The sequence below is a fragment of the Triturus cristatus genome, chromosome 1_1 (assembly GCF_964204655.1).
Source record: "Triturus cristatus chromosome 1_1, aTriCri1.1, whole genome shotgun sequence".
Lineage (NCBI taxonomy): Eukaryota > Metazoa > Chordata > Amphibia > Caudata > Salamandridae > Triturus > Triturus cristatus.
Window position 1 is genome coordinate 397455169 of NC_140579.1, and position 27154 is coordinate 397482322.

Sequence of the window (27154 nt, forward strand, 5' to 3'; positions counted from 1 at the left end):
AGACAACTCCTGCCCACTAGGCCAATGAGAGTGGGTTGGCACAGGGGCAAGGTAGGCAGTGAGGGTGCACAGCGAATAGGTCTATGTAGCGCTTATTTTGTAAAAGAATGAGTGACGGTGCCCAGAGCTCTGAAGCCCGTGGTAAAGTGAGGGTTTTCCTTTAAGAATAGTTGAATGCATTTCTTTGCAGGACGTTTGTCCAAGGCACTGTTTTACCCAGACAAGAAGTAGGGGCCAGCTTCACGTAAGTGATAATTGAGCATGGAAAAAATTGCAAGCACTGCCTTTTATGCAGGGCACTCTATGTGAAAATTCAGAGAACAGCTGTGTTTGCTGCAATATAATACGTTTCCCACATTGTGGTGTTTGCGGAGGCTGCACAGATTTTCCACAGCTGAAAAATGCTTAACATTAAAAGGAAGTCCGTTACCAGCTGGGCTTTTTTAACCTCCTGCTGAATTAGGAAGTAGACATGGCTAAGGATCTGAACACATCTTTCTCTCATCTTGTCCTTTGAGTGCAGTGCTGGAGTTAGCTCAATTCTTACATGGAAATAGAAGTACCTGTGTAACTATCAGTGAAATGTTTTTGTTGGCCAATTGGTAGATGGGGCCTTCATATTTAAGCTGAATGGATTCAGACTCCAACGTTTGCCTGTTCGAAATTCGTTGGGTTCAGTCTATACTCCAACCTATCCCTCAAGGAGGCCACCTCCCAGAAAATCAGGACGGCTTGATACTAGCTCTCTCTACTAAAGAAGGTTACTCCCAGAAAGCCACTTCTGACCTTCTTTCAAGCCGTCGTAATCTCCCATCTGGATGGTGGCAACACTGTGCTCTGTGGCCTTCCAGACGCTCATTCGAGGGGATTCTGCATGGTGCAGCATGCCTCATCAAAGGCCTGAAAGAAATATGACCATATCTCCCCATCCTGAAGGTACTCCACTGCCTTCCCTAGCAGGCTGGCATCATCTTCAAAACCACCAGCACTTTTCTACAAAGTCATCACGACCCTCCCCCCTGCCTGCCTGGCTGACAAGCTACCCTTCTTCTGTAGCTCTCTGCACACAGAATACCATTAGACTGGATACTAAGTGCAGGAAAGAAAAGAAACAAGCATTAAAAATGCAATAGGTCTCGCCTTTCATTAAGTTAAAGCCATTTGCTTTGCTATAGAATACCATTAGCAAAGCAAATGGCTTTAACGTAATCAAAGGCGAGACCTTTTGCATTTTCAATGCTTGTTTCTCTTGGGCAGCGTCGAGAGACAGAGGGCCATTTATTGGCCAGTGCACCTCGGTTCTGCCTTCAGTACGCCTACCCTAGTACTGAGACATGCCCATTGCTGTACCAGTGCACGCCACTCACTCCTGACCTGCAGTAGTCACTCTCCTGGCCGGTTACTGAGGCTTGGGCACAGCTCTGCCAGTGCGTGTCCATCTCCGCTCCTGGACTGCGTACAGTGCACTGTTCTTCTGCTGTACTGCTTCCTTCCGTTACACCAAGGCCCACTCATAGCTCTGCCAGGGCACCTCACTGCTGGCCTACAGCCCCTGCTACACCTGTACTGAGGCGCCCCATGCCCCACGCACACACCAGGGCCTCTCTCCTGCCCTACAGAACCCCTGCTACTGCTTGGTCCACTCACAGCTCTGCCAGCGCACCGCAATCCTGTCCTGTGGTACCTTCTGTGCTCCAGTACGGCCCCACTCCACCTGCAGTGCTCTGCCAGTGCATTTCGATGACGTAGAACCTTCGGTACTCCAGTACTGCCCCCACACAGCTCTGCCAGTGCATCTGAATCTTGTACTACCTTCTGAACTCCAGTACTGTGCCCGCACAGCTCTGCCAGTGCTTCTCAATCCTGTTCTCCAGTACTGCCCCCACACAGCTCTGCCAGTGCATCTCAATCCTGTACTACCTTCTGAACTCCAGTACTGCCCCCTCACAGCTCTGTCAGTGCATCTCAATCCTGTTCTCCAGTACTGCCCCCACACAGCTCTGCCAGTGCATCTCAATCCTGTACTACCTTCTGAACTCCAGTACTGCCACCTCACAGCTCTACCAGTGCATCTCAATCCTGTTCTCCAGTACTGCCCCCACACAGCTCTGCCAGTGCATCTCAATCCTGTACTACCTTCTGAACTCCAGTACTGCCACCTCACAGCTCTACCAGTGCCTCTCAATCCTGTACTACCTTCTGAACTCCAGTACTGTGCCCGCACAGCTCTGCCAGTGCTTCTCAATCCTGTTCTCCAGTACTGCCCCCACACAGCTCTGCCAGTGCATCTCAATCCTGTACTACCTTCTGAACTCCAGTACTGCCACCTCACAGCTCTGCCAGTGCATCTCAATCCTGTACTACCTTTTGAACTCCAGTACTGTGCCCGCACAGCTCTGCCAGTGCATCTCAATCCTGTACTACCTTCTGAACTCCAGTACTGCCCCCACACAGCTCTGCCAGTGCATCTCAATCCTGTACTACCTTCTGAACTCCAGTACTGTGCCCGCACAGCTCTGCCCGTGCATCTCAATCCTGTTCTCCAGTACTGCCCCCACACAGCTCTGCCAGTGCATCTCAATCCTGTACTACCTTCTGAACTCCAGTACTGCCACCTCACAGCTCTACCAGTGCATCTCAATCCTGTACTACCTTCTGAACTCAAGTACTGTGCCCGCACAGCTCTGCAAGTGCATCTCAATCCTGTCCTGCAGTACTGCCCCCACATAGCTCTGCCAGTGCATCTCAATCCTGTACTACCTTCTGAACTCCAGTACTGTGCCCGCACAGCTCTGCCAGTGCTTCTCAATCCTGTTCTCCAGTACTGCCCCCACACAGCTCTGCCAGTGCATCTCAATCCTGTACTACCTTCTGAACTCCAGTACTGCCACCTCACAGCTCTACCAGTGCATCTCAATCCTGTACTACCTTCTGAACTCCAGTACTGTGCCCGCACAGCTCTGCCAGTGCATCTCAATCCTGTTCTCCAGTACTGCCCCCACACAGCTCTGCCAGTGCATCTCAATCCTGTACTACCTTCTGAACTCCAGTACTGCCACCTCACAGCTCTACCAGTGCATCTCAATCCTGTACTACCTTCTGAACTCCAGTACTGTGCCCGCACAGCTCTGCCAGTGCATCTCAATCCTGTACTACCTTCTGAACTCCAGTACTGCCACCTCACAGCTCTACCAGTGCATCTCAATCCTGTACTACCTTTTCAACTCCAGTACTGTGCCCGCACAGCTCTGCCAGTGCATCTCAATCCTGTTCTCCAGTACTGCCCCCACACAGCTCTGCCAGTGCATCTCAATCCTGTACTACCTTCTGAACTCCAGTACTGTGCCCGCACAGCTCTGCCCGTGCATCTCAATCCTGTTCTCCAGTACTGCCCCCACACAGCTCTGCCAGTGCATCTCAATCCTGTACTACCTTCTGAACTCCAGTACTGCCACCTCACAGCTCTACCAGTGCATCTCAATCCTGTACTACCTTCTGAACTCCAGTACTGTGCCCGCACAGCTCTGCAAGTGCATCTCAATCCTGTCCTCCAGTACTGCCCCCACATAGCTCTGCCAGTGCATCTCAATCCTGTACTACCTTTTGAACTCCAGTACTGTGCCCGCACAGCTCTGCCAGTGCATCTCAATCCTGTACTACCTTCTGAACTCCAGTACTGCCCCCTCACAGCTCTGCCAGTGCATCTCGATCCTGTCCTGTGGTACTTTCTGAACTCCAGTACTGCCCCCTCTCATCGCACAGCTGTGCTTGTTCACCTAAATCCTACCCTGCATTACTCCTGTGATTAGTGGCTCGTGCCCTCCATCCTGACTTGCAGTACCGGATTCTTGAATCCATCGCTCATTGTTTCCAGTCTTGCTCTAAGTAGTTCAGTTTTCTCAGATGATCTTCGCTCTTTGGACCCTCCCAGCGCTTCCTTTCCAATGTTCCCTTCTGCGATCACTCTCAAGTGTTGCTTATGGGAAACAGCCTTTACCACGAAGCATTTTCTACGCATTACGTTTACAACGATGCACTTACCTCGTAAACGTCTTCACAACGCGTAATGCTTCAACGACCATCTTCACCACGCAAGTAACGTCATCACGGAACAACGTCATCCTAATCCGAAAAAAAGCATCAGTCCGTTTTCAGTGTCGGCGGAGACCTGCGGAAAAAGGAAAAAAGCGTAGTAAAGTTAAAATCGAGGTAACGGCAAAGAGTGGAAAACACATTCCGTTGTAACGCATGCGCGGTAAAGGCATGCGTTGCAACGGAATGCGTAGTAACGACATATATTCGTTGCTTATAAGGTCAGCAGCCTCGGGATCAGCAGCACCATGTGATTTGTGAGCCTGGCCTGGAAACAAATGTGCTGAAAGGAGCATATATCTTGGTAACGGGAGCCATGACTCAAAGGGTAACTGAGTTAGCATTAATGGTGTGACGACGTCAACGGCCCCTCGGAGGGCTCAAGTGATTGAATCCATCGGAGCACTCCACTTCAGAGCTCATCGCATGATTTAGGGCCCAGGCCGGGTTTCTTAGGACAGCCATCCCTCACTCTCTGTGCAACTTCTCCAGAACTTTGCACCATCATGTGGTTCCGGTCAGTGCTTCAAATGGAAATACAGAAGTGCAGGTACTCTGTATTTAAAGTACCTTTTTGCTCCTGATAAGTGCTGGTACTCTACCCATTAAATGTATTGCAGCAGTGCTGAGAAGTGCCGGTACTCTCCCTTTCAAAGTAAAGAAGTGCAGGTACAGCACCTGCCCATTTAAAGCACTCGTTCCGGTGAGGCCTGCTTTCTAGGACGGAGTGAGTTGTTACCCAGGGTAGCCAGTGTGCAGGAGGATCTTCTAATACGGGGAATCTTTCTAGAAAGATTACCCTTTAGAGGGAAGACCATAGCAGAGCTGTGCAGAGATCGTGTAGCTGGCAAGAACACACTTCATGCCATAGTCCCTTTGTGTTAAGCTTCTGTATGTTGTTTTGAAGGCTCCTGCATCACAATGCTCTTGTGCCTTGGGTGGAAGATCCCTCATGGCACAGTACTCGGGCTCTGGATATTGTGTTGTGTTGAAAGCCCTCGTTCCAGTGCCCTGTTAGTGTGTTATACCCATGCCTCATGAGACTGGACAGGAGGAGACGCGGCAAACCTCCTTCCTCCTGGACCTCACTGCAGCATTTAACATGGTTTCCTACCCCATGCAACACTACAGGATATCTAAATCCAAGGATGCGTCTGCTTTTTAGGTCTCGCCTAGCGATGCAGCAAAGCTGCTCGCTAGCGAGATCTATTGTTATCGACTTGACTTTGGAAGGGGGACAAGAGATGTGCACTTTCTCAGACCGGCGATGTGCACGCTCACGGCATGTGTATCAGCCTGCTCCAGGACAGCACATGGGCACGCGCACGGCGTGTCTTTCAGCATGCGCCTGGAGCTTGCCCCCGGGCAGCAGATGTGCACGCGCAGGCGTCTCTAAACTTTCAAGCGCTCCCACCCACCGCGCGCTCACCTGGACAGCCCCATCGGCCTGAGTTGGACACGCACAGCGTCTCTTAACTTTTGAACGCTCCCGCCGCGCGCTCGGCTGGACAGCCCCATCGGCCTGAGTTGGCGGCAGTTCGGCGCTTTGTGCACGGCTGAGGAGAAGCGCTGTTTCTCACTCCAGAGGGACTTCGCTCACGCCCTCTCTCTGCCGGCATCCTCCCCATGCGCTCGAGGCTGAAGGCGGGAGGCTTCTGCGGCTGCAGTCCCCGTGTACTTACGAGGCGAAGGAACAAGGTGGACAAAAAGAGGTAGGGTTTGTTTCAAATAAAGCATAATTATAACATCACTGTAAACGATTGGCCCAATGATGACAGCGCAGGAAATCGAATAAGTGCTGTTGCTCATTAGTTGACTCGATTCCAAACTTGTAGGGCGTCTCTTTTACTGAGGAGATGTGCACGCGTACAGACACGCGATGTGCACATCTCCTGTCCCCCTTCCCTCGTTGCAAGCCTCACGCAATATTTACTTTGGTAATGTGCACGCGCGCTCAGTTCGGGATGTCCTCAAGCCCCGGTGAGCGACGCGCTTTCGCTTGTTTGTCTTGCATCAGTGAATCTGGTGTGAGAGCGCTTGGAAAGCAACACCTATGTTTTAGTGTATTCCAATATCCCAAGGGAGCTCACAGTAAGTGGCACTGCTCCTGGCCTATCCACATTGCAAAGGGCCAGCCTGACCTGACTAACACTGCCCGTTTCTTCACCCACTTTTCAGAGGGATCGGCTTCACATGCGATTAACCAGCCTCCAGTTCGTTTCACCTATCCGAGGCATCATATTTCACTGACCTTGGCCCAGCCCTACCCCTCTTTTTAAGTGAGATAAAAAACGGGAGTCTCTCGTAGAGGTGTGACCGCTGTAATAAAGAGCGTGGCTTAAAACACAAGCTAAAAATGTGTGCTTAGCATAGTGTGCCGCCCGACTGGTATTTTGCTGCTTCTATCCATTCATCCAGATATATTACACAACAAATAACATTACACCTACAACAAGCCCAGACTATTGGCTTAACGTTGCTTTCCACCCGTTGCTTTTCTGTCCGTCACTACCCCCTGTTGCTGCTTCACGTTTTTTTTTTATTCCGTTACAAGCGCACAGCTTTTATTAACGTTGCTTTTCACCCGTTTTTAGGTCTCGCTGAGCCAAAGGCTCGAAGAGACGTTTTATATGTGGGATTTTCAAAGTGCTACCCACTGTTTTGGCTGGCCTAAACCTTGAGTGCACGATCACATGCACATGCACAGCTGCTCCCACTCCCCCCTACCTTCTCTATAGCTTTGGCTCCTTTGTTTTTTATTACACCCTCCCTTCTCTCCCCGCTGTTTTCACACTACCCCCTCCCTTCTAATCAGTTTCCTTTCTGCTCCCTTGATCGCGTCTCCGATCACTTTAACTACTTCAAATGCAGCGCGCACCCCTGCTTTCACTTTTTTTCTTTGCTGCTGGCATTTCCACATCTGGCAGCTTCCTGCCCTCACCGGACACTGTTTATTTATTTATATTTAATATTCACGAGATCTGTTTATTTAATTATAATTAAATGATGCAGCCCATGCTGAGGCTCGAACCCTGTTCCCCTGCTCCAAAGTCGACATCTTTATATGTTGAGCCACTTCCTGGCCATCGTTTGTTTGTGCTGAAGTTCCTGCTCTGCCCTTGCTGGGTGCTAAGCTGCTGGCAGCTGCATTGCGCGTGATCGTCTTTGAAGTGGTTCGGCTACGTGCATGCCTTTATCTTGTTTTAATGAGTTTCTGTTTTTTTGTTTTAAACCAGCCCGGCCAGCAGTAGCAAGTTTGTTTACTTTAAATGACCCTTCTCCCTTCATCAAAAGCATTTGTCAGGCTAATTTAGCATCAGGATCGATTTGCAGCTGAGTCCAAAGCGGGGGCAGCAACTTGGAGCATAACAGCTCTGGGGGCATTCACAGAAGGCGACATGCTAGGTGAGGGGGCACCGTGCATAGAACCTCTTGCCAGCAGCCAGCCCGTCTGACAACATGGACAAAGGTACTTCTTCATTCTCCCCACTCCTCTCCCCTTCTACGCATTTGTGCGCGATTTCTGTTGTAATCTTCATCATGTATAATTTAAAACTTTTGTATCTCAAAGAGCTGCTCGTTCTGACCTGGAATTCCAGGGCGCAGTCTCGCCTCTTCTAATCCCCGTGCCTTCCCTCCAGCTGATTTCATTTGTGTAAACTTAGCTGTAACAAGTTGAAGCCAGCCAGCATTGCCCATAGTTTAAATGTTTGTGATCCGAACTAGTGCCTTACTTTAAGTGCTGCTTCGGCTGTTTCCCAGGAACAATGAGTTAAAGCTGTGCTTTTAGCATTTTTAAAAGGGCTGATTTTCTAGAAATAGTGGTATCACTTGCAAAGCAAAGGCTTCTTCTGTTCTCTCTCCGCCCTCCCCCTTCCTGGAGTTGCTTTATTGCAGATCTTGAGAAACCATCGTCCCCAACAAAAATAAAATCAGCCTCCTTTTAAAAGAAAACGCAGCTGCTGCTGCTGTTACACCAGAAAACACATCCGGCTGGTGTATTGAGTCTTTGCACTGTACATGTCATTGAAATGTTAAAAATAAATGTATTATTAAAAACTTGCATGTTTGTAATTTCCTTAAATAGCTGCTTGTTGTAACCTGGAATTCCAGGGCTCAATCTCGCTTCTTAGGATTGTCGCATTCCCTCCTGCTTATTTTATTTGTTTAGACTTAGTTGTAACTAGTTGAAGCCATCATTGCTCAGAGTTTTACTACAATTTTGTGTTCTATAAAGTACATTAGCACAGCTATTTTTATATGCTTTAGTACTGCTTGCTTTTACTTAAATGTTAAACATATAGCGCACAGAACACTCTTCGTGTCAAACATGCAGTGCTTGGTGCACAGCGTGTGTTAACAATGCCACATTCAGTGTATCTGTAAAAAATGCCAATATTTATATGCTTTGGTACTGCTCATCGTATGACGTAGAGATAAACATCAAGCGCCTACAGCAGTCTCCTTGTGTGAGAAATGTAGCGCTTGGTGCATGCCATTTGTCACTCACAGCGTGTTAAACATACAGCACCCAGAGCATTGTCCTTGTTATGATACTAGTTAGGGCCAGCCCCCTTGAACCTCCTTCCACCGTCCCATGGCATGTGTGTGCGGTTGGGAACCTTTACAGACAAATGTGGCAATATAAACCATGTGCTGGTTAGAAGGATGATAACAATCTTTACAGTCGAGCACAGCTACAAAGGATTCTTCCGTCTCCCACCAGTAGATGCTTCCTCCTTTGCTAATTATTTCTTCAGCAATTACAAACTTTCTAAAGGTGCTTATGGAGTCAATTCTGTATGTTAAAACCTTTGGACTATTTTTAGCACGCAATCACTTTGTAATGTGCTTGCACCTTACATTTATTCAAAGCGAGAAGGATGCGACAAGGAGTCTGCCGTCCGGAAAGAACATTGTATACTTTGCAGTTTGTTAAAAAGGTGATAGTTACGCTATATAAAAGACGACATTAGCATAGCTTAAGATTATCACCGCTAAAACTGTCATATCTGTGTTTTATTGACAACTTCCATAGCAGTGGAACTTACTTTTCAAGAGGCTTAGTTATTGGGTGTAGATTGCAAATTACATTAGTGTTGTTTGAGCTGCTTAAAAGTTTTAAATTAATGAAGGAAAAATGAAATATTAATTCTATAATATTTGTGCATGCTGTACTCCCCTCCCCACCACTCGGCTTTACTCAACTACACTCTGCTTTACTCTACTCAACTCCACTCTGCTTTACTCCACTCTGCTTTACTCCACTACCCACCTTTGCTTTATTCCACTCTCCACCACTCTGCTTTACTCCACTCATGTCACTCTGCTTTACTCCACTCCACTGTGCCTTACTCAGCTCTACTCAACGCCACTCTGTATTTACTCGATTCCACTCTGCTTTACTCCACTCCCCACCACTCTGCTTTACTCCCCACCACTCTGCTTTACTCCAATCTGCTTTATTCCACTCTGCTTTATTCCACTCTGCTTTACTTCACTCTGCTTTACTCCACTCTGCTTTACTCCATTCTACTCCACACCACTCAACGTCACTCTGCTTTACTCCGCTCAACGCGACTCTGCTTAACTGCACTCCAACCAGTTCAATGCCACTCTGCTTTACTACACTCCATCCAGCTCAACGCCACTCTGCTTTACTACACTCAATTCAGCTCAACACCACTCTGCTTTACTACACTCAATTCAGCTCAACGCCACTCTGCTTTACCTCACTCCACTCAATGTCACTCTGCTTTACTCTACTCCACTCTGCTTTACTCAACGCCCCTCTGCTTTTCTCCACTCAACTCCATTCTGCTCAGTGCCACTCTGCTTTACTCCACTCCACGCCATTCTGCTGTACTCCACCTTGCTTTACTCCACTCTGCTGTACTCCAAGCCACACTGCTGTTCTCCTCGCCATTCTGCTTTACTCCACTCTGCTTTACTCCATGCCACTCTGCTTTACTCTACACCACTCCTCTCAATGTAACTCTGCTTCACTCCCCTACACTCTGCTTCACTCCCCTACACTCTGCTTTACCCCTATATTCTGATTTACTCCACGCTGCTTTATGCCATGCTACCCTCTACTTTACTCCACGCCACTCTGCTTTACTCCCCTCCACCCAATACAGCTCTGCTTTACTCCACTCTGCTTTACACGCCTGCACTCTGCTTTACGACCTTACACTCAGCTTGACTCCACTCTGCTTTACTCCATGTCATTCAACTTTACTCCCCTCCGCTCTATTCTGCTACACTCTGTTTTCCTCTACGCCACTCTGTTTTACTCCACGCCACTCTGTTTTACTCCACTCTGCGTTACTTCATGCCACAGCTTTACTCCGGTCCACTCCACGCTGCTTTATGCCACGCTACCCTCTACTTTACTCCACGCCACTCTGCTTTACTCCCCTCCACTCAATGCAGCTCTGCTTTACTCCACTCTACTTTACACCCCTACACTGTGCTTTACACCCCTGCACTCTGCTTTACGGCCCTACACTCTGCTTGACTCCACTCTGCTTTACTCCATGTCACTCAACTTTACTCCCCTCCGCTCTACTCTGATACTCTGTTTTACTCCACTCTGCATTACTTCATTCCACAGCTTTACTCCGGTCCACTCTGCTTTACTCCAGTTCACTCTGTTTACTCCGATCCACTCTGCTTTACTTTACTCTGCTTTGCTTTACTCTGCTTTGCTTGACTCTGCTTTGCTTGACTCTGCTTTGCTTGACTCTGCTTTGCTTGACTCTGCTTTGCTTGACTCTGCTTTGCTTGACTCTGCTTTGCTTGACTCTGCTTTGCTTGACTCTGCTTTGCTCGACTCTGCTTTGCTTGACTCTGCTTTGCTCGACTCTGCTTTGCTCGACTCTGCTTTGCTTGACTCTGCTTTGCTTGACTCTGCTTTGCTTGACTCTGCTTTGCTTGACTCTGCTTTGCTTGACTCTGCTTTGCTTGACTCTGCTTTGCTTGACTCTGCTTTGCTTGACTCTGCTTTGCTTGACTCTGCTTTGCTTGACTCTGCTTTGCTTGACTCTGCTTTGCTTGACTCTGCTTTGCTTGACTCTGCTTTGCTTGACTCTGCTTTGCTTGACTCTGCTTTGCTTGACTCTGCTTTGCTTGACTCTGCCTTACTCCACTCTGCCTTACTCCACTCTGCCTTACTCCACTCTGCCTTACTCCACTCTGCCTTACTCCACTCTGCCTTACTCCACTCTGCCTTACTCCACTCTGCCTTACTCCACTCTGCCTTACTCCACTCTGCCTTACTCCACTCTGCCTTACTCCACTCTGCCTTACTCCACTCTGCCTTACTCCACTCTGCCTTACTCCACTCTGCCTTACTCCACTCTGCCTTACTCCACTCTGCCTTACTCCACTCTGCCTTACTCCACTCTGCCTTACTCCACTCTGCCTTACTCCACTCTGCCTTACTCCACTCTGCCTTACTCCACTCTGCCTTACTCCACTCTGCCTTACTCCGCTCCACTCTGCCTTACTCCGCTCCACTCTGCCTTACTCCGCTCCACTCTGCCTTACTCCGCTCCACTCTGCCTTACTCCGCTCCACTCTGCCTTACTTCGGTCCACTCTGCCTTACTCCACTCCACTCTGCCTTACTCCACTCCACTCTGCCTTACTCCACTCCACTCTGCCTTACTCCACTCCACTCTGCTTTGCTTTACTCCACTCTGCTTTGCTTTACTCCACTCTGCTTTGCTTTACTCCACTCTGCTTTGCTTTACTCCACTCTGCTTTGCTTTACTCCACTCTGCTTTGCTTTACTCCACTCTGCTTTGCTTTACTCCACTCTGCTTTGCTTTACTCCACTCTGCTTTGCTTTACTCCACTCTGCTTTGCTTTACTCCACTCTGCTTTGCTTTACTCCACTCTGCTTTGCCTTACTCCACTCTGCTTTGCCTTACTCCACTCTGCTTTGCTTTACTCCACTCTGCTTTGCTTTACTCCACTCTGCTTTGCTTTACTCCACTCTGCTTTGCTTTACTCCACTCTGCTTTGCCTTACTCCACTCTGCTTTGCCTTACTCCACTCTGCTTTGCTTTACTCCACTCTGCTCTGCCTTACTTCGGTCCACTCTGCCTTACTCCGGTCCACTCTGCCTTACTCCGGTCCACTCTGCCTTACTCCGGTCCACTCTGCCTTACTCCGGTCCACTCTGCCTTACTCCGGTCCACTCTGCCTTACTCCGGTCCACTCTGCCTTACTCCACTCCACTCTGCCTTACTCCACTCCACTCTGCCTTACTCCACTCCACTCTGCCTTACTCCACTCCACTCTGCCTTACTCCACTCCACTCTGCCTTACTCCACTCCACTCTGCCTTACTCCACTCCACTCTGCCTTACTCCACTCCACTCTGCCTTACTCCACTCCACTCTGCCTTACTCCACTCCACTCTGCCTTACTCCACTCCACTCTGCCTTACTCCACTCCACTCTGCCTTACTCCACTCCACTCTGCCTTACCTTACTCCACTCTGCCTTACTCCACTCTGCCTTACTCCACTCCACTCTGCTTTACTCCACTCTGCTTTACTCCACTTAACTCCACGCCACTGCACTTCATGCCACTGCACTTCATGCCACTGCACTTCATGCCACTGCACTTCACGCCACTGCACTTCATGCCACTGCACTTCACGCCACTGCACTTCACGCCACTGCACTTCACGCCACTGCACTTCACGCCACTGCACTTCACGCCACTGCACTTCACGCCACTTCACGCCACTGCACTTCACGCCACCGCACTCCACAAAACTGCACTTCAATCTACACAACTGCACTCCACGCCACTCAGCTCAATACAATGCCACTACACGCAACACCACTCAGCTCAATGCAATGCCACTACACGCAACACCACTCAGCTCAATGCAATGCCACTACACGCAACACCACTCAGCTCAATGCAATGCCACTACACGCAACACCACTCAGCTCAATGCAATGCCACTACACGCAACACCACTCTACTCTACACCACGCCACGTAGTGCCACTTTATGCTACTTCACACGACGCCACCCCGCGCAACTGCACTTTACGCGATGCGGCCCCACTCTGCACAACTGCATTCCACCCAACTGTGCTCCACTTTGCACCACACCACTCCATGCAGTGTTAATCAATGCAGCGCCACCCACGCAATGCCACTCCTTGCAATGACACTCCACACAACACCACTCCACGCAACCCCACTCCTCTATGCAACACCAGTCCAACCAACTGCACTTCACACAATGCTACACTACTGCACGCCAAACCACTCTACTCTACGCAATGCCACTCTACGCAATACCACTCAATACAATGGCAATCCATACAATCAAACCACACAACATATTTACAATCCATATAATACCACTCAGCACCACATAATTCAACTCCACCTAATTACACACTACTCAATACCACATAAATACACCCCACATAAATACTCTATACCACATAACAATCTACATAAAAACTCTCCACCATGCCACATAATTCCACTCAACACAATTTCACTCTATACCTCACTGTTCCATGCCACACTATTCAACTCCACCCAAATCCATTCCACACCTCAAATTACAAAAAGCAAACATTATTCCACCCCACAACACAATTCCACCACACATCGAATATAGCCAATTTACAACACACAATTCAAAATCATACCTTAAAATTCAACAGCACACCACAGAATTAAAGTCCACTATATAAAACTCCACAACACAAAATACCATTCATCATAATTGCACACGATCCCACTTCACATAATTCCAATACACTCAAAAACACATACTATTCACATAATACAACTGCTCACCATGCCACATAATTCCACTACACGAATCCACTCTGACAGACAATTTCATGCCACACAATGCCAGAATTAACAATTCCAATACAACCCACAAAATTCCACTACACACCACATACATCCACTCCAATCCATAACATATAGGGGAAAGACATTTACAACTCCAATAGCTCTAACTCTTTCTTTTTTGTTTGCATCCAAACACATAGATCTGAAGCTCCTCTCCAACCTAGTTCTTCTTTTCCTCACCAAACACGTAAACCTATCCACACAGTTCCACACCACACAATTAAACTCCACACATTTGCAATCCACACCACATGATTCGACACCAAACCACATAATACAACTCAACAACACAATTACACATACAACTAATCCACACCACACAATTCCACATCACGCCACAAAAAATTCAACAGCACACAATATAATTAAAGTCCAGAACGTACCTCTCCACACCACAAAATACCATTCCACATAATTACAATCCATAACACACAATCCCACTCCACATAATTCCAGTATACTCAACACCACATATTTACTATGCATATAATTCCACGGCACACCATGCCACATAATTCCACTGCACAAATCCAAGCCACACCACACAATTCCATGCTACACAGTTAGACAACTAACTAATCCAGTCGAACACACAATTCCACTACACACCACATACATACATTCCAGAACACCTAGCTTCAGGGAAACCGCTCCCTGTTTCATATATATTTTTTAAAAACTTTAATGGTGATCGTGGCGTCCGCTTCAGGGACACCGCTCTGTTTAATTATTTTTATTACTTCAATGATGAATGCGGCACCCACTTCAGGGACACCGCGCCCTGTAATACAATAGGTCTCGCTTTTGCCAAACTTTGACTTATTGGTATTGTAAATGACAATGCCTTTTATTCGTTTAAAAGGCATTGCCATTTACAAGGCCAATAACTCAAAATCTCGCAATTGCGAGACCTATTGCATTGCAAATGCTTGTTTTAAATTCCTTTACGAGCGCTACATAGGTCATGCCGCCTTCCTGAACAGCAATGGTAAACTCCCTTATTTTCAAAACGGCCACTTGCAGACACACTCTTCATGTACAACAGGATTCGTGGGGTTATTTTGTTTTATGGCTGGAAAAGATAGCGTTTAGTTTAAAAAAAAAAAAAAAAAAAAAAAAAAACATTGGTGTTTAAATAATTATTTGCTTGGAAAACGGATTTAGACTTCATTGTCATTGCAATTTTTGACATGCTTCAAAAAGCATTCGTATGCTCCGATTGAGTGTGTACTCAGAAGTACCCCATGGCACAATTAGGCACTGACTTAAGTGATTCCCGATCATCGTGCACTAAGTAGTCGTCGTCCCCCCACCCCCCCAGGCGCCTACTTCTGTGCTTAGAGAGAAGGTATGGCTGGCGGACAACTCTCAAAAAACATGTGAATAGGGGTGACGGAAAATTTACGTCTTATCTTACCAGGTTAATCATGCAAAATCTCATATTTTACAAACAGTCGCTCTTGCTCGCAAACACACTCTACACACAGGCGAGCGCTTCCTCCTACTGCCACATACCCTCCTGCGTATCTCACCAGGTCGCTCCTCTCCAATCCCCAGCTCTCCTTGCACCCCCTCCTGTGTCAGCCAGCCCTGCACCATCTGTTGACCACCACCATATTCTTCCAGGACTACAGACTTCGTTTGCTACCCCCGCCAGGACGAAGGCATCGCAGCAGAACCTTTCAGCCCCTGACGCCCCCTCCATACAGCTACTCCCTCCCCACATTCCTTACCGTTACGCCATACATCGTGCGATGGCTTGCAGCGTGTCTCCAGAGTTCACTGGGTGCTCGGTGTACCTCTGCCCAGGTGGCCACTCAAGGACGCTTCGGCCTCGGATTCAGACTCGGAGCCTCAGCGCGGATAGACGGCATGTCTTCTCTGGAGATCCTCAGCTTGCGCCGGGACAGCCGATGTGCACGCTCACGGCGTCTCATGCGCTCCCACCGCACGTTCAGTTTCATTCATGCCCTCCAGCAACTTCCAGACATCAATTAAAATGTCAAGAGAAGCCCCGTCTTAATCTGCTTCCTAGAAAAAGACCGGAGGTTTCTGTAGTGGAAAGTTTGACTCATCCTAAGGCAGCGCAGAGGGTTAAACTGCCTGCTGCTAAGAAAGTGTCCCACTAGTTTTTCTTTCATTTGGCGTGCAGTGTACCTATTTTGTTTAAAAATCTTTCCCCACATTAGCGAAAAGTACTGAGGGTAGCCTTATGGGTAAGCTCCTTTTCTCACAGAAAATCAGAGAGCCCAGGGCGCTTTGGACACACGAGCACTGGAAAAAACAAGGACGTTACACATGACACCGTTGACTCTTCTCACTTTCAAAGAACCAAATACATCTCATATTTATTTATTCCCACAGAGCCAGCGTAAAGCAGTTCTTTATTGCACACCTTCACCTCTGCTGGGTGGACTGTGCTTTTAGGAGTCTGCAAGGTTTCTGAAGGTCGTGAAGCATTGGTGCAAGAAAAAATTAAAGTAGTTCAGGCAATATGAAAGATTTGTTGATGTAATACAGAGTAAAACGGCATTGTTCTAGGGCTGGAAGGAACGGACTCTGTTCGTCTTCAAGTGTCACCGTCATTGCTTTGTCATTAGCTAACCAAGTCTACCAAAGGAAACCCAGATGTCTGCCTTGCGATTTTTTTTTTTTTATTTATTTTTTTTTTTTTTACAGCATTCCAAGTGAGTTTCCATATTGACTACAGCCCCAACCCCTGTCTTGCCTTACACTATAAACACAGAGGATGCAAGCATCAAGGACTGCCAAAAGGGCACCTGACACATTTTTACATGCAGGGTAAATTCCAGGTCAACCTGTGGAATCACAACTAACAAGCATTTGCAATGCAATAGGTCTCGCATTTGCGAGAGTTTGAGCTATTGGCATTGTAAATGACAACGCCTTTTATTTATGCATTTTGAAAACTTGCAAACGGTGTGTAAATACGCACTTTGTACTTATAGAAGCAAGGCTGGCAGTAAAAGAGGCGCAGTTACTGCCAGCCTTGCTTCTCGTAAGCAAGGACTATAAGCACCGCTTGCACGATTTCAAAACACATAATTAAAAGCATTGTCATTTACAATGCGAATAGCTCAAACTCTCGCAAATGTGAGACCTATTGCATTGCAAATGCTTGTTCTTAACTAGAAGGACTTAGTCAGCCTGACACTGTACACACACTGTACACTTTGGTCTGCCACAACCTCATCTACGGTGTTCTGTAAGTGTCCTCCCTGAGCCCCACCCTCTTCAGTGCATACATAATCCCTCTAGCCTGCATCATCTGCTCTCAATGGCTTCTCCTATGCCAACGACACACAACTTATTCTTCCCCTCACTGACAAGATGCCCAGTACCCAGATAAGTTCAATGCCGGCATGACTGAAATCGCTTAGTGGATGAAGGCCAGCTGTCTGAAGCTGAGCACCAAAAAGACTGAAATCATGATCGTCTGGGAGAATACTTCACCATGTAACTCCACCTGGTGGACAAAAGAACTAGGATTATCAAAACCAAGAACTTTAGGATCATCATCGATGGCAAGCTCGACATGACTGCTAAAGTCCATGCAGTCACTGCCTTATGCTTCCATACCCTGAAGATGCTGACAAAGATTTTAAAATGGTTCCCAGTGAGTCACGCCCTCATCACAAAGAAACTGAACTAGGGGAAAACCCTCCGTGCCGGGTGTGTGAAGTTGGCCTGGCATATGCTGGTCACTAGTTATAGTGGCCACCTTGCACCAGTCCAATTCGACTCTTGGTAGATAGGTTTAAAGACAACCTTTTAAAGAAAGCTATCCTAGTGGTAGCTGTGGAGAGCAGCCTTCAGGCTAAGTCTCTGAGGAATGTAAAGCAGCTTGTTTTACCTTATAATCTCTTGAATTACCAAATGAAAAGACACCACACGGGTATATATATCAAATATATATGTATTTATTTCTAAATATACTCTACTAATCTCTTTGAGATTAGAGCCAGGTAAACATTCAAAAGATCAACAGTTCTCAATAAATTAAGCACAAATATGGCTGTAGCCCTAGGGGCGTACCAGACCATATACTAAAATAGTGGTTTAACAAACTCGACTTGCAATATGAAGAGGCCTAGGGCCTTGGGAATTGCTGGGGCTTCACTTCTGCAGTGTTAGCAGGTAAGTAATCCGCCCACAGGAGACGCGTGCAGTGTCTAAACACACATGCGGGTTTTCAATGCGTTTCAATGGCAAAATGTCGCGGTTTGTATTTTACAGTTCTAGGGCACTTCGGAGTGGACAACAAGCAAACAACTTACAGGGTAAGTACTTCGAGAGTCAATGCACACTTGGGCACCGTAATGCCAGAGTTACCTCACCCAGGGAAGCCGGGTGCATACGTGTCCTTTGGTGTCGGGTCGCGATGCTGTTTTCAATGGAGATCGCTGAAGACTTGCTGCTTGCGTCGTCGAGAGAAGTGTCCGCTGGAATCCGAAGATGGATTGGAGTTGCAGAAGACCTAGAAATTGAGGAGACCGAGTTCAAAGTCACTTGCCAGTGACCGGTGGCCATCAAGATGGATGACCACAGCTGTCGCGTCTCTTCAGGTCGCTGATGTCGTTTTGTCTCTTCGCTAACGAGGACCAGGAGGGATCGAGGAAGACTAGCAGCTGGATTCGGAGGGTCCCACGACGTCTGCAGCTGTTGACGGTGTCGGCACTCGGTTTGGAGCCAACAAGCCTTGGCAACTGCAATTCTCGTGTGGATGGAAGATTGTCGATGGAGCAGACCAGCAAGGTCTGATAGACTTACCCAGCGAGGGTAAGTGAGGGCAGGCCCAGAGCAACCAGGCGAGCCCTTGAAGGTGATGTGGAAGTCTTCTGGAGAGTCACTAGCCAACGGGCAAGCAACCGCGAAGACGCCTTTGCAGGAAAAGTTCACCAACAGCCCACGGTCACTCGGGACGAGGTAGGCCGCTGATCTTCGGTACTAGACCTGCTCGGGACTTGGACAACAAGTGGTCCAAAGCACAACTTCGTTGGACGTAGTTTAGGGCTTGCACTCGATCAGTGCACGGTTCCCTGGTATTGCCGTTCCTCGTCACTCGTGGGGTCCAGATGCCACAGCTTCGCTGGGGACTCAAAATGGCCGTCGAGAGGTCAGGAAATCCGCTTCAGGGGACACAGGGACTTCGGGCTCCGGCGGGAGCGGCAAAGTTTGTAACCGTAGTTCAGTAGTTTTGGTGCCTGCCAAGCAGGGGAGTCACTCCTTGACTCCAAGGGAGATCCTTCGGTCTTCTAGAGATAGTAGAAAGTTGAAGGGCCAGGATTCTTCTTCGTAGAGTGTCGTCCAGGTGTAATCTAAATTGCATTGGCAATGTGTGGTATCTTATAGTGAAAAGATGGGAGGGACTAGCTCTATGACCACTCCTCTAGGAGGGTCAGGGTAGTGGGTGGTTACACCCACTTCCCTTTGTCCAGTTTCGCGCCAGAGCAGGGGCAGGTAGCCCCTGAACCGGTTTGAGCTGGCATATGCACAGAGGAGCCTACTGCTCCCCCAGTGCAGGACTTCAAAGCACTCTAGGAGTGCACCCACCCAGCTCCAATACACTAAATCCTGTCTGGGAGGTGGTGACACCCCCCTGTGACAGGAAACCCTTTGTTGAGCTCCCTCCACTGTGAGTTTCGGTCAGCAGCAGGAGGGCAGCCCGGTGTCTGTGCTGGTGGCATCCATTTTGTGATGCCAGGGCTCTAGATGATTTCTACCGTGTAGTACAGTGTGTACATGTCGTCCCCTCTAGAAGGGTGGGATCCTACTCCCACACCAGTTACTGGTGTGGGGGTAGGATTCCAAGTTGTTTGACACCAAACACGACATGTTTTGATGCAGTCCTTCCAAAGTTAGCATTTACCGCGAGGTTATAATGCACTTAAGAGTATATGGTTTAACCGCATTCACAAACAGCAGCAGAGAATAGACTCTGCTAGCTGCAGAGAGGTCCTGCTCATGCACAAGCACCCCCTCACATAGTAAACCATGCGCCTTGCCCTTGGGATTGATAGGGCCTACCATAGGGGTGACTGATAGGTTTATATGTGTGTGTATGGTGAGATATAGGAACCTATACCTCAGTGAGGAGTGCTAACACTACCTCACACAGGCTGCAGTAGCAGGCCTGTGGTGTCAGATTGTGAGTGCTTCCCAGGGGTGGCATAATACATGCTGCAGCCCCTGGTAGGCCTGTGAAGTACCAATGCCCTAGGTACCTAAGGTACCATATACTAGGGGCTCATAAGGTACCACAGTATCCAATCACTAGTGCATCTAATATGCACACCAAGTTGTTTAGAGAGATCAGTTAGACTGGGACCCTGATTAGCAGGGACCCAGCCAGACTATAGCCAGAAACCAGTGTATACATCAGAAAAAAAGTGGGGGCAACACAAGTGCAGATCCTACTCTCCTACACAACCCCCCCCAAAACGCAGGGACATTAAACTAACCTTGACCAGTTGAGTCTTCATGTTGTAAGTGGAAATACCTTGAGAGTCCATCTGCATTGGCATGTTGGGTCCCAGGTCTATGTTCCACTGTATAGTCCATCCCCTGTAGGGAAATGGACCACCTGAGCAGTTTAGGATTTTCACCTTTCATCTGTTTGAGCCATAGGAGGGGTTTATGGTCAGTCTGAACTATGAAGTGAGTGCCAAACAAGTATGGCCTCAGCTTCTTCAGGGCCCAAACCACAGCAAAGGCCTCCCTCTCAATAGCTGACCAACGTTTCTCTCTAGGGGTCAGCCTTCTGCTTATAAAAGCTAATGGCTGGTCCTGACCTTCATTATTAAGTTGAGACAGTACAGCTCCCACACCCAGCTCTGAAGCATCTGTTTGGACAATGAACTTCTTTTTGTAATCTGGACTCTGTAAGATGGGGGCTGTGCACATTGCCTGCTTGAGGTCATCAAATACCTTTTGACAGCTAGCTGTCCACTGAACCTTTTTTGGCATCTTCTTGGAGGTAAGATCATTTAAGGGGGTCACTATAGATCCATATCCTTTAACAAACCTCCTGTAATACCCAGTCAGGCCCAAGAAGGCTCTCACCTGTGTCTGGGTGGTTGGAGCTACCCAGTCCATTATGGTCTGGATCTTGCTCTGCATTGGTTGAACCTGGCCTCCACCTACAAGGTGGCCCAGGTACACAACCTGACTCTGCCCTATCTGGCACTTAGTGGCCTTGATAGTGAGGCCTGCTTTCTGCAGGGCCTCCAGTACATTCCTGAGGTGAACCAGGTGATCCTGCTAGGTGGAACTATAGACAGCAATATCATCAAGATATGCTGAGCAATAGGTTTCCATACCAGTCAGAACATTATTCACCAACCTCTGAAATGTGGCAGGTGCATTCTTCAAACCAAAGGGCATTACCACAAAGTGATAGTGCCCACCAGGGGTCGAAAATGCTGTTTTTGCCTTGGCATCATCAGCTAACTTGATTTGCCAATAGCCTGCTGTAAGGTCAAATGTACTGAGATACTTGGCTGAGGCCAAAGTGTCTATTAGTTCATCTGCCCTTGGGATTGGGTAGGCATCAGTCCTGGTGACTGCATTGAGGCCCCTGTAGTCAACACAAAACATCTCTTTCTTACCGCCCTGGGTGTGAGGTTTTGGGACAAGTACTACTGGGCTAGCCCAAGGGCTATCTGAGGGCTCAATAACACCTAGCTCCAACATTTTCTGGACTTCAGTCCTGATACAGTCCCTGACATGGTCAGGTTGCCTGTAGATTTTACTCTTTACAGGCAGACTGTCTCCAGTGTCCACCTCATGGGTGCACCAGGAAGTCTGACTTGGGGTCAGGCTAAACATATGTCTAAACTGCTGTAGCACTTGCCTACATTCAGTTTGTTGATGTTCAGTGAGGCTGCTTGCCAAAGTAACACCATCAACTGTCCCATCTTCAGGGTTCTGTGAGAGCAGGTCAGGGAGAGGGTCACTCTCCTCCTCCTGGTCCTCATCAGTTACCATGAGCAAGCTCATGTCAGCCCTGTCCACATATGCCTTAAGTCTGTTGACATGGAGCACCCTAAGGGGGCTCCTGGGAGTGCCAAGATCTACCAAGTAGGTGACCTCTCCCTTCTTTTCAACAATTGTATGGGGGCCACTCCATTTGTCCTGGAGAGCTGCTGGGGCCACAGGCTCCAACACCCACACTTTCTGGCCTGGCTGGTAAACAGTCAAGACAGCCTTTTGGTCATGCCAAGCTTTCTGGAGTTCTTGGCTTGCCTCAAGGTTTTTTCTGGCCTTCTTCATGTACTCAGCCATCCTGGAGCGGAGACCAAGTACATAGTCAACTACATCTTGTTTGGGAGGTTTTAGAGGTAACTCCCATCCCTCTTTCACCAGACATAATGGTCCTCTAACAGGGTGCCCAAACAGAAGTTCAAAAGGGCTGTAGCCAACCCCCTTCTGAGGAACCGCCCTGTATGCAAACAGAAGGCAGGGAAGTAAAAGGTCCCATTTTCGCCTAAGCTTCTCTGGGAGTCCTTTAATCATTCCCTTTAGGGTTTTGTTGAATCTCTCAACTAACCCATTGCATTGTGGGTGATAGGGAGTAGTGAATTTGTAGTTTACACCACACTCCTTCCACATTGCAGTTAGATATCCTGACATAAAGTTAGAACCTCTGTCAGAGATGACCTCCTTTGGAAAACCCACCCTGGAGAAGACTCCAATGAGGGCTCTTGCTACCACAGGAGCTGTGGTAGTCCTTGGGGGTATAGCTTCTGGATACCTGGTGGCATGATCCACTACCACCAGTATAAATCTGTGCCCAGATGCTGTTGGTGGGTCAAGGGGACCAACAATGTCAATCCCTACCCTTTCAAAGGGAACCCCCACCACAGGTAGTGGTATCAGGGGGGCCTTTGTGGTGCCACCTGTCTTGCCACTGGCTTGACAAGTGACACAGGAGCGACTAAACTCCTTTGTGTCTTCAGACATGTGTGGCCAATGAAAATGTGGTACAAGCCTGTCCCAGGTCTTGTTTTGGCCCAAGTGACCTGCCAATGGGATATCATGTGCTAGGGTCAAGAGGAACCCCCTAAACTTCTGAGGAATTACCAGCCTCCTGGTGGCTCCAGGGGTAGGATCTCTAGCCTCAGAATATAGGAGCCCCTCATCCCAATAAACCTTATGGGACCCACTAGCACTCCCAGCAGCCTCAGCAGCAGCCAGCTGTCTGAGGGGTTCAAGAGTGGAGCAGCACTGTAGCTCTTTGCTCAGATCTTCCCTGGAAGGGCCCCCTACCCCCAAGAACTCAACCTGCCCAGGCTCCAGTTCCTCTGGGGCAGTTCCTTCTACAGGCTCTGCTTCTCTTCCCTCAGGAGGGGAATCTGAGATCTGAGACAGAGGGGAAGGCCCAGCCTTAACCCTACTGCTCTTCCTCTTGGGTAGCACCTGGTTCATAGTTTCAGGATCCAGAGCTGGTTCAGCTTTATGCATTTTGGCTTGTGACCTGGTCACAGCAAATACCTCTGCAGGTATGCCCAACATCTCAGCATGAGTCCATAATTCTACTTCAGACCCGGCTGAAGTCTCTAGATCATTGCCCAACAAACATGCGACAGGGAGGTCTACACTGACTACTACCTTTTTGAGGCCAGTTACCCCTCCCCAGGAGAAATTCACAACAGCCAGGCTATGGTTGGTCCTGGTGTTGCTTGCATTGGTTACCTGGTACATTTCACCCAGGATGATCTGTGTAGGGTCCACTCGGTCCTCTGCCACCATGGTGACACTAGCACCTGTGTCCCTAAATGCCAAAGCCTGTTTGCCATTTATGATAGGCTGCTGTTTGTATTTGCCCAGATTACTGGGGCTCACTAGGAAGGACATATCAAGGTCTCCCTCACAAACTAGCATTGCCTGTGTTGGTACTCTGACTAGGCCAGAGTCCACATCAGAACCCAGGGTCAACCCTACTACACCCTTATTCTGAGTATTACCTCCACCACTTGCTGTACTAGGGGGAACAGTTGCCTTAGGGTCTGGAGTGGTGGTGGTTTGGTCTTTGGACTTTGTACAGTCAGAAGTCCAGTGCCCTTTCTGTTTACAGAATTTGTACCAGGGCTTCTTTTGGCCTTTTTCCCTTGTTAGACTGTGAATCCCCACCAGATGCAGATTTTTGGGGCTCTTGTGAAGACTTCTGATCTTTAGATTTATCTCCACCCTTATCTGAGCCTTTAGGATCTTGCTTCTTAGTGTCACCACCTTGGTTCTGGTTTTTCTGCCTCACCCTGGTTATGACCCATTTGTCTGCCTTCTTTCCCAATTCTTGGGGAGAGGTCAGATCAGAGTCCACCAGGTACTGATGCAACAACTGGTTCTGGCAGTTATTAAGGATCTGTTCTCTCATTATAAGATTATACAATCCCTTAAAATCAGTTACTCTACTACCCACCAGCCAACCTTCTAGAGCCTTGGTTGCACAATCAACAAAGTCAGTCCAATCCTGAGTCTGTGCTTTCTGGGTGTCTCTGAACTTCAACCTGTACTGTTCAGTGGTTAAGCCAAACCCATCTATCAAAGCACTCTTCAGGGCTTCATAACCATTAGCATCCTCTTCTCTAACAGTGAGGAGCTTGTCTCTCCCTTTGTCTGAAAAGGAGAGCCACAAGATTGCTGCCCACTGTTTCTGGGGGACCTGTTGAACTTGACAGGCCCTCTCCATAGCAGTTATCCATTTGTGGATATCATCCCCACTCTGGTAGGGAGGAACAACCTTGGACAGGTTGTCGTACTTTGGTATTTGGGACCACGTAGAAGACAGGGCCCTACCCCTGTTTATTCATGTCTTAGCAAACCGCGATTGGTCAATGCGGTATTTACAAGCGCTTTGCATAACGTCCCATTGCCAAATGCACTGTGTATACGTTATTATACATTGACTCCGTGGGTTCCATCTTGGAGCGGTGGCCATCTTGTCATTGCCCTCACATAGACAAACACATTATAAGCCTTTAGAATACATGTACTTTCTGCTTGACTTCTCCATGACCTGGGCAGCTGGTCTCCGCTGCCCCAGGTCAGTCCGGTCTCACGAGCTCCCCTTCCTCCGGCCACCTGTGATTAGCATCAGGGCTTGACACACCATAAAGTCCTTTCATCGCACACAAGCCTCCGGCTAATCACTTTCGCACCTGCTTGTTCCTGCTTTATGGCCTGTTTCTCAAAACAGGAGATGCTCATGTTTATTGGGGTCAGATGTGGGATCTGAGCCTTGCTCGGTAAATAATTGCGGGCTGGCTGAACTGAAATGTGAGATTGCAATCATGACTCTGCTTGTTCTTTGAAGTAAAATATGTGAATGACCAACTGCAAGAGAAGGGCGGTGTTGCCCAGAGCATAATATGCATTATAAAAGAGAACACTGGTTTTCGTTCTGCAGACTGCCTCATTCAGTTGCTAAGGCTTCTGTGCGACGTAGTCTCACTCATTTAATGTTTAATAAAGATGTCTTTTTCATATTTCAGCTTCTTCTGCCAGTTTCTTTGTTGCATTACCATGAGAGCGTCTTTTATAATACTACAGCAACAGGATAACCCGAAGTCATAGGGTGCTATCCCTGGCACCGCTGGGGTCCTAAAATCCCCGGTACTTCAGTTGGCGCCCGACAGCGTGGCATCAATACAAGTGACTATCTGGAGGAGCGATCTTGTCAGAGGACAGAAATCTACTGGGAAGAACAGGACAGAAATCCACTAAGCAGGTACTACTCTGAGCACCGAGGTTCTGGGGGATTCTTTGTCTCTGCAGCCCAGTATATCTCTGATCTTTCTGACTTTGACTCTCCAAAAGATGTCACTCCCGATTAGAACCCTTTTTGGCGTGAGTATTATAAAAAACGTTTTGTTATGAAGAACTTGACAGTTAGAATTTGGATAACCTTTTTGATTATTAAGAATAAGAATTAAGTATAAGTGGGTCGCTCCCAGTCCTTTGGTTCTTTGGGTCTTTAATTTGGTTATCGCAATTACCAAAGCCGAGGCGTTGGTTTCTTGGTTTCTGATTTGGTCATTGCAATTACCAAAACCGAGGGTCTCGCATATTTGCGAGTTTATTGGTAGAGATAAACCCTTGAAGTTTGAAGCTAGATTAGTGAGCTATAAGATGCCTGATCTTAGCAAATTTGGAAATGTAGCTTTGGAATTACGAAATTTGTGCTGGCCAGCTTTTGGTTTGTATAAGTTTGGATATGCGAATTGCAATTTGTGTAGGCAGGTAATGAGGAGATATTTCTCCATTTGGTTTTGATTATAATACTTGCGTTTTCAGCAGTATTTTTGGCATGTCTGTTTTGTAAGCTCACATGGAAAAATGTGTTGCTTTTTGTTTTGAAAGGTACCATAGTGTGGGAAATATCTAAATAGGTTAGATTTAAAAACATATTTCTTCCTTGGTGATTTTGTATCCCCAGGGAATTAAAATATGACATAATACAAAACAAGGATCCTTCGTTCTGCGCAGTTTCATGAATGAAGATATGCAGAACGATTTTGTGTGGTGTTCTGCTAGGCAAAGCTAGTGAATTGAGCGCATTCGCTGCTTCTTGGACATGCATCTGTCTGTTGGGCTGTTTATGCAGCCTTTTGGAACACTATTGAAAAGCGTTGCTTGTAAATATGACTTACAACCAGTATTTGCAAATGGTTTGTTTCAAGTATAGTCTGTAAGCTGTTCTTTCTTTCTGTCATGCGTATTGATTTGTAAGTCAACTGTGTGTTTAAATGTCTGTTTTTTTTTATCATTAGTGCAACTTCCGTAAGTAAATTGCGACGGCGCTATTTATGAAAAATGGCTAAAGCGCGCTGTATTGTCTGTTTAACCCTTTTCTGTTTATGTCTGAAATGAGCTCAATGTGTGTTTGTGGGTCTTCTGATGTTTTCAGTCTGTTAAATAAATTGCTGGTTAGTTAATATCAAGTAGAAACTTAGGGAAAAAATCCAGAAATGAACAATGTTATGTGCTAAAATAGCTATGTGTTGCTCTTTAATTTATAGAATGAGCAATTGTGCCCATATACAAAACTGCCGTTAAAAGCTAAAAGGATAAAATTAGAAACACATTCGATAGATATAAATCAGGCCCCAAAAACGAAATTATCTATTTTTGCAAA

General features: G+C 47.6%; 1 protein-coding gene and 1 long non-coding RNA gene across 15 annotated transcripts in view; one reads left to right on the forward strand and one right to left on the reverse strand.

Annotated features, from left to right (window-relative positions):
- The window catches only part of LOC146870301 (uncharacterized), a 336625-nt gene extending 320499 nt beyond the window's left edge, over window positions 1-16126 (reverse strand). For 4 of the 5 annotated variants that reach the window (XR_014971941.1, XR_014971942.1, XR_014971927.1 and 1 more), the window contains exons 1-2: window positions 15732-16126; window positions 4042-4168 (exon numbers count right to left, since the gene is read on the reverse strand). This is a non-coding gene — a long non-coding RNA (uncharacterized LOC146870301). Of the gene's footprint in view, window positions 1-4041; window positions 4169-15513; window positions 15657-15731 lie in introns of those variants that run through there. The other variant, XR_014971939.1, reaches the window with a different exon arrangement.
- Window positions 1-27154, forward strand: part of LOC146870300 (stAR-related lipid transfer protein 3-like) — a 545134-nt gene that overhangs the window by 405716 nt on the left and 112264 nt on the right. The window lies entirely within an intron of this gene.